A 9,410-nucleotide genomic window follows, 5' to 3' on the forward strand; every position below is an offset into this window, starting at 1 on the left:
ATCATTCCACTCACTTCCCAACTTGATTATGACTAACTCCATTTTTATAATCACTTTACTTTGATTTGCTCCATATTATTTTATTTTTAACTAGATCTCCACCTTTTCCCAATTATTTATCTTTTGCTTTGGCTGGATTTTGACTTTCCATGGTCAAAGTCAAAGGGTTCATTTCATCCCAAGTTACCACCCCATTGGGTCTAACCAACATTTGTTTTTGGTTGATGAGTTTAATTAAAAGAACCTAACCATAATCGGACCAATCTTTGACTTAGACTAGGTGAATGTTGGAACTATTATTCTTTTTTCTGTTTGATTATTCTTTATCAAAATATTAGTCATGACCCGTTAAATGTATTAATTAATAATCATATTATTGATATCGAATGTCACATATATACTTTAGTCCTACACATATTAATCCAATAAACAAGTGACTAGCAAAAGCCTATATCCATAAAGGTTCAAGTTTAGAAGACCAAATAGTTTTATTTAGATTTTAATTATTAGAATATTAAGATATTATGATTTCTGTAACGAGCATCAAACAGTATAGATGTGCCCAGCATTGTCACATGTGTATGGGGTAAAGTGCACCAACATTTGGTAATGGTCTCATTTTTATCATGAGAAGCACTATTTAATGGAACAAGACATATGCTTTGGACGAATATATTTGTAAGAGTGCTTGTTCCTTCATAATTATGTCTCCATATTGTTGTTTAATGACGTATCCAGGATTGGATATGGACAAAACATTTTGACCCAAAGAAAAACTTGTCACTTCAAATAGTCTTAGACTCTTGGTTCCTTTGGGTTAGGAATCACACAAAAGCGGTGAAGTTTTCTTGAGAGAATTGGTTTAGGTTTGATATTCGTTGCTTGCAATAATCTATGTTGATGGACCATTCCAATCGTAGATCAATCTATGAGGCACAAGACCTTCACAACTCAGCGTTGCATTGACTAAATTGTTGCAACATCCGACCTTTTATGTTGAACGACATCCTGGAAAACAACTGGCACCGATCTCAAATCTCCTAATCTCAATTTTCTTAAAACTTGGTACCGGTACCGAAAATACTCGATTCGGTACGGTACTGGTTCTGTACCGACACCATAGGCAAAAAAATTGGTAAATACAGGTACCGGCCATTACTGATCCTGAATTTTCCGATCTCGATTTTTTATTTAAAATTTTGGTATCGGTACCGAAAATGCTCGTTTTGGTACCGGTACCATTTACTCATCCCAGCTACTTGAGATAGTTGTTGGATAACAAAAGATGATCAAAGTGAATGGAGACAGGTTAGGCATGGTTTATGGATAAGTGTCACCCGTGCAATGTATCGTTAAGCCATGTCTTTTTCGAACAGCCTGGTCATGGCCATGGACTTCGACAGTCGACAGTACTATAACATGCCATATAGATTGGCCCCCTTCTGGTTTTTAGGCTATGACCAACTAACATGTTTATTTGCAAACTTATGCTATGGCATTACTTAAATATTATGGGTTTAAGTCCTACTCATTGATAGAAACAACAAATGAGTTATTAATTTCTATATTCAATTGTAAAAGTTTGCTTCATACCCGGTTTAAGGGTATTAATAATTATCTGTTACAACTTTCAAATTTTACATAATTTTATCTTTTAACTATAACAAATAAAAATATAACAAATTATACACAATAATTATCAGTTTATCACTATAAAATGTTTCGAGTATCTAATAGATACTTTTAGTATGATATAAATACTAAAAAGTAAGTTTTGACTTCATAACTTATAAAAAAAAGTTTCTTTCTTTCGTATAATAAGGATTGTGTTATAATAAGAAGATTAGTTTTTCTAAGAAGGATAGAAAATAATTTTGTCCATTCATTTTAAAATTGAATGGTTGAGATTAGATTAGAGAGATCATAACGTATAAAACAATGGTAAGGGCATAATAGAGATAACACATTTGTTGACTTTCTCTCTTCACATGCAAGACACATGTCAAATACCCCCATCATTTTAAAACGCTCATAACTTTTTATACGATATTTTTTTTTCAAAACAATTTCACCATAATAACGAGTGTTTTTTTTATCTTTTATATGAGTACCATATTGCTATATAAAAATAAAAAAAAAATTTTGTGGGTTTTTTACAAAGTGTGTTTTATCAAAATTGTGTTCTACAAAATTGTGTTATACAAGTGTGTTTTATTTTTTCATAGTGTTTTTTTCATTGTGTTTTTTACATTGTGTAATTTAATTGTGTTTTTGTCATTGTGTTTTTATTTTCATAGTGTTTATTCCATTGTGTTTTTTACATTCTGTCTTTTTCATAGTGTTTTATTTTCCGACGAAATTTCCGTAGACTTTTCCGGCAAGGTGGTGGCGGTGGGCGGTGGTGGTTGTAGGAGATAAGTGAAAATTTAAGTGGATTTTAATTAAGTGGGGTTTTGAAATTAAATTAAATGGGTTTTCAATATTAAGGTATTAAACAAAAATACCCTCATTCCTAGCCTTCTTAGAATAATCAAACTTCTTATTTGATATTTTCTCTATATAATAATACTAAATTGAATCGTTCTATGATACATGTCAAGGAAATCAAAACTTAAATTTTTCAGGTATATTAATTCATACTTTGATAAGGTTCAGGCCATAAATTGAGGCGGGTCTAGCATACGTTGAGGGATAGCCCAAACTACCCCTAAACTTTCTTATTGAAGTTCAATTTTTCGTATATTTGTTTTTTCTTTTTATTTTTTAATGTCTACCTATAAACAAAACTTTTTAGTCCGTGCAACTCCTCATTTTTCTTCTAGATCCGCTACTAGGTAATATGGTTTCGGTTAACTGGATTGAGGTATTACCTAATACCATATCCCCACCCAAATTCTTGAAGTGTTTTTAATATTCTTATACCTATTAGATTATAATGTTTCGGATATTCCAATGAAGTTTTGGGTTTGTTTACCACCCACATAATATTCTAAAATAAATAAAACGGAAACTTTAGGTGGCGTTGGATGGAATGGGGAAGGGTGATATAAGATTTTTATATATTATCCTTTAGTTGTGTACGTGTCATAAAAAATAAGTGTTAGAATTTAGTTTGCTCTCATGGTTGGACGGTTTAGGAATAAAGAGATATGTAGAGGTTTTTAAAAAATTATTTATATAGATAACATATATACACGTAACTTTATAATCTTAAAATGAAAAATAAAACAATTTATAAATGTTAAAACGGTCTCTTCGGTTACGCTGCCGGTTCTAAGTTCCCAACTATAAACCGGTCCAAAATCGGAATAAATTGAAGGTAAACCAGACCATATATATTTCCAATCGGGCAAACCAATCATTTTGTTATAAAACTGTTCAATCTGTTTCTACCGTTTACAAACACATGAAAAAACGCGGTATCGAATATTTTTAGATTTGTATACCTTTTATGCTTAGTCAGTGTAAATTTAAGTAAATCGAATGAATGGACTACCTTTTGCATCTTGGAGTTTTGGCCATGAAGCATTTGAAATAGCTTCTCAATTGGCATCTTTGATTCTTTTCTTTGGGCCAAAACTAAAGTTTTGTATTATGTCTTATCAGTTTATGGCCTTTGAAGCCCATCAGTATTTTGGAGAATTTTCAAATTTCATGTTCGTATTTTTGCTTTCTTATCCTTTTGTCCCTTTTAAGGTCCAAAAACTCTTTACTTCCATTTACTTGGTCTTACAAACGAGTTCATTTACATACAAAAGGAAGCATGGTGTATTTTAGGGTCTTAAAGAGATTAAAAATATCATGGGTATATATATTATAAAGGTTTTTGAACTTCATACTATAATATAAGATGGCAATATCTTATAGATGGCTAACGGTAGGATGAATACGTGGTTTGCGGATGGAAAGTTGGAAGCGATAATATACATATTAGATATGTTTGATGTTTGATACAATCTATGTAGAATGCAATATTGATACATGCAAAGGTCAAATGTCTTTTGTTAATTTGACATCTCAAAGAATTGATTGAAAATGGATCATGATAGCTAGGGTGTATGGAGATATTGAAACATATGCAATAATGAATGATGTCACTCGGCACAAGCTTATGCTTGTTCAAAGAAGCTACAAAACTGAAACCAACCACGGGAAAAAAAAATTCAAATGCATGTCCATGGAAATACGCTTAGACATGTAACAATAATCATGGTCCAAAATCTAGGGGCTTGCTTTATAATATTTACATTTGAAGTTCTGCTCTTTTGCAAGGTAGACATGTAAGTTTATCTAACCTCTACTATATGATCTTAATTTCGGGCAACCATCGCTATTATGTCTTTATGTAGTGGTGTGGAGGTTCCATCTTTAAGTTTGTTTATTTCTCTCCACAATGTAGACATTCTAGACTTCTCCTTCTTAGTATTATTTATTGTACGAAAACTTAAGCGAGCATTTGATTTCTTCTTTTGTTTCCTTATAGTGTACGAGAGACATGTATCCCCTTCGTCATTGTTTAGTTGTATGTCCCACCTCTAGTCGCTGCTTTGTTGACAACTTGACATATACATTATCTTTTTCATCACTAACTAAAATATCATCAATATTAATCTCTCTCTCTCTCTCTCTCTCTCTTTTATTTTTAATTTGGAGTGTGTAATTCTTTGAAATTCGGTATGTTATAAAGGAGATGACGATTAGCCCTCTTGCTTAGTAACCTAAATATACACCTATATGAATTTTGGCATTTATTCAGCAGTTCAACAATTATATGTATAATTAAAAGGCCACGTTAGAAGTTTAGTTCTTTAATGTTTTGTCACATAAGTTTCAAATAATTAACTTTTGGCTTCTTAAATTTATTTACCGGTGCATTAGAGTTTTGCCACAAAATTTTCACGTATATATATTTTTGGTCCCTCTTTAGTTTCACATATTAACTATTTGCCCCTTAACTTTATTTACAATTAGGAACATTAATTTTTTGCCACACAAGTTTTACATATTTACTTTTTAACCCCTTAACTTTAATTTTACATATTTATTTTTTGACCCCTCAACTTTTGTACTAAAACTTTTGCCATTCAACTTATATTCTTTTTGACCATATAATGGTGGTAATGAAACATTTTCCCACAAACTTTATCATAACGAATCAAACTACTACTGACTGATATTCCATCGTGTGCCTGTCACAACGTGTTAAGCTTTTGAACATGCAATATATTTAATTCGTTCTGTCACAACAAACAGGTAAAAATACATGTTATAATCCAATGCCCAAATGTATATAAAAAACCTCACTTCATTGGTTCAATATGTAAATAAAAATTCGGAATGTATTTCAAGCTTCCACATCTAATATATTAAAGTATTTTTCAGATACCAAAAGTTAATAATGATAACATCTCGTTGGTCCTTTCTAATATGTTGTAGTGATATGAAGGTTGGGTTTATCAATGGAGATTCAGGTTTAATCTCTATATATAATATTTAGAGGGGGCATTGGTGGCTCAATGAAAGAAGACTGAGATATTTGTGATTTCCAGTTCGAATTGAGGGGGTCCGAGTTTTACCACCAGTAGGTCTTCAAGTGGATAGGTTTTCCCCGAAACTAGATATAACTTGGAGGCATTTTAGGGCTTTGTATGGCTGAGTTGGACCAGCTGGCGGTAACCTTTTGACATTGGGTTACCCCGTACTGAGTAGATAGGCAATTCTATGTTTGTTGGCCGTTCTAAAAAAATTATGTCGACTTTTCATGGCGTTTGAATTTCAAATTTAAAAGATACACGTAATTGACCTTCTTTTGTAACGACGGATTTCTTGTGTGTTAGGTCACGCACTCCCCAAATTTGGAGAGTCTATTGCCGCACTCTGGCCAGACTATGTTGTCTTAACCAGGCCGCTTCAGAGTTTGATTTGGGCATTCCCTCGGAAAATCATACCTCTGGATTCCACTTGACAGTTGTTGTGCCACAAAAATAGCATAACTCTCTGGCGTAACACGCAGTTGAATGAAAACCCGGGTAGGCTCGGGATTCGAACTGACAACCTCGCAAAGTCGCAAGGCCTAGCTCAAATTCTTCATTATCATAATCCACCAAAAGTGACACAAGTGGAGATCGAACTTGAGTCTCCACTGAAGAACCCAAACCTCCTACCATTAGACCACAAGTGGGGATTACACGATAATAATAATAATTTTTAGATTTCAAAGATACACAGAATTATAACTAAATGGAATATGAATTTCTTGATTTGTTTGGTTCACAAAATTTATTGAAACTGAATTCGAATTAAAATTTCAATTTGTCGGATTGGCAAATGAAGTTTTTATTTAACTCATCAAATTCTTTCACTAAAAAGAGTTCACAAATTCTTTAAAATGTGAAGGATTTCACAATGGTCCGGTACCAGTATAGGCCCAACATTGATGCATTTGAAGACCGACATACGATCTTATACGCGCCAGTGCTAATACAAGTCCATTGTTGGTTCACGTTAAATTAGAGCATCTCCAATGTTGTACATCAGTTTCTGTTTCAAACCGCCAACTCAGCATGCCATATCAGATTTTAAACTAACCTACAAAAAACCTTTAATTCTGCTCCAGTGGTTATTACCTAGTTTGTATTTCAAACTGCCAACTCATCACCTACTTTTCCCTTTATTTAATCTAAATCAATTTATATCTTTTATAATTAATAATTTTATATTTCATATATACTAAATCACTAAATAAAAAAAACAATTACTAGAAAAAACAACACTTTAAAATTAAACTTAAAACATTGTATGGCGCATTACATGAACATATTATCATTTGTATAAGGAGTCAAAATAGGAATTATGGGTGGAGGTGGAGGAGGTGATTGGGTTTTTTCTTCGTTACTCGAGTCGTATGTGTCTAAAAGACCACGCATAGGAGAAGAATGCATTGTTTCTTCGTCGCTCGAGCTCTTTGTTTGTATAAAGGATGTTAAATTGGTAAAGAGAAAATGAAGCTAGATGTAGGTCCCAAAACGACCACTCGAACGTTTTTTATCTTGACACGTTTTTCGAGACGGGTGCGGTAAATCAAACTACCGAACATAAATATATAAAGATAATAATTATAACGGGTTTCGTCATTTGATATCGCAAGTCACTAAAATTGGCCTTAAACTAGAGATTATTTGTTTGTGTGATATATGTGAATGAAGGTATGTATAGATATACATAGGAAAAAAAGGGTTTTATTTATATGGTTTTATCCATTACTAATTTATAAGCTTTAAGTTAAAAAAAAAATTAAAAAAGGGTCCATTAAATTACTGCATTGATATTGCATATGCATATAAACATGCATGTTTGTTGTAGTGGTTGGGCCCATATTCAAATAGATGAATCAGTTTGTGAATTCAATACGCATACATTCTGACACACCAATACAATGCTTGGTCTCACAAGTTTGTAATTCAAAACTATTCCATATGACATTCCAATACACCCATTGGAGATGCCCTTAGGTTGTGTTGATTCCTTGTCACGGAAGAGAAAAAGGGCATGGTTTCTCAATTTCTACGATGTTGAGTTTTAGAATTAGTTGTAAATGGGTGCCATATATTTTTAACAATGAAAAAATTAACCAAGTAAAAAATACGAGGGGACTTGCATTTGTTTATTAACTGGCCCACCCACAAGTCGACTTTTCAAACTATAAACTCAACTGACGAGCATATTTGGCTCATTTACGACTGAATTTCTAAAAAAAACAGAAAAAGGAACATGAAAGTGTGCCATTTTTTTCTTACGCGCCAAGGACTCGCCCAAACTAGTTTTGGTGCCATGTTGGTAGAATCATTATCAAAGCTTGTTGAGAACTGCTTGTAAAACCTGATAATCCGATCAATAGTAAAAGTATACTTTGAAACTCAAGATTAAATCACTTTACCATTTGTTGGATATAATATACTTTCTCTCTATTTAAATTGTGTTAATTGTATTAAACAACAAAAGTATCAAAACAATTAACTACTAATTTATCACGAGTCATATTTTAAAGATTACAAGTCAAAGTAAAAAACGCGTTAGCTTGGTTTAATGGCATCGATTCGCTTGGTTAAATGTAACTGTTACGATACAATTGGTAATCAAGAGATAAGAGCTAAAGATAAGAAGAAAACTCACAGGAAGAAGTTTAATCTCAAATAATTAGCTACTATTTATGTTGCTTTGTCTGTCTATTTAACGAACTAGAATAATAAACGTTACATTTAGCTACTATTTATGTTGCTTTGTCTGTCTATTTAACGAACTAGAATAATAAACGTTACATCACTCCCCCCCCCCTCCCAACCCCTTTTTTGTCCTAGTTTTACATTTGTTTTTAATTTAACCCCTAATACAATTTGACGCCTAACATTAAACTATGCAAATTGTCATTTTAGTTAGTTAAAACAATATAAACGTCAAAATGTTTCAACTTATTCTTGCTATTGTAAAACCGATTTCACTAACCCTAATGAAACCAAATGTACCATCTGAAACCTTAAGCATGTTTTTTTTAGTAAACCCTAAACCAAACCGCATTGTGCCTTGATCGCATTTTGATTAATAAAACACTTGCATGTTTTGTCTTATAGTTCAACTTAATCATTTTAGCAACGATTATAAATATGTGGACTTAGTTAACCAAGGCATAAACTATATTGAAATCATGATTGCTACCCTAAAACGATTTCTTTGGAACCTAGATCGAGATTTTTAGGATTTCAAGAAACCTATAACTTCGATTCATGTGGTTAAGATTCATTGATTCAAGCAATTAATAATTGACACGACAATATATAAATAGGGTTTTAAAAATATAGAATCAAGGAACAACAAGATTCAGTTCCATTCACAAGTATCTCTAATAACAACCGAAAACAACAAAAATGTGGATTATAATATTAAAACTATTTACAACGTTTGTTTGATAGTAAGCGAAACTAGGAGACTAGTTATCCATGATAAGGTACTGAAGAGTGAAGAGTGTCTTTTTCGTACTTTATATCTAGTTTTCTTGTGAACAATCACTAGTTTGAACATTATATATCATTATCGCATGATTTAAATATAAAAGATATTATAGGATGATAAACAGTGTCTATCAATTCAAACTTGCCACATTATCATAAGTTTATGCAACGTTTATCTTGTTAAAACTTTTTTAAAATATTTATAATTTATGTAAAATCCACAAGAACTCAATTTGTACAAGTAAAACTAAAACACAAACAGCCTATTTACTTTTACGTGACTATAGAATTCGAATCTATACTATGTACATGTGTTGATATATGAAAGTGCATTGAAGCAATGCCCAAGTCATGCCAACCTTATATTAAACTGATTGAAAATGGATCATGATACTAGGGTGTGTG

The sequence above is a fragment of the Bidens hawaiensis genome, unplaced genomic scaffold, assembly GCF_021521415.1.
Source record: "Bidens hawaiensis isolate Kalapana, Puna unplaced genomic scaffold, B.hawaiensis_p1.1 tig00004817_1, whole genome shotgun sequence".
NCBI lineage: Eukaryota > Viridiplantae > Streptophyta > Magnoliopsida > Asterales > Asteraceae > Bidens > Bidens hawaiensis.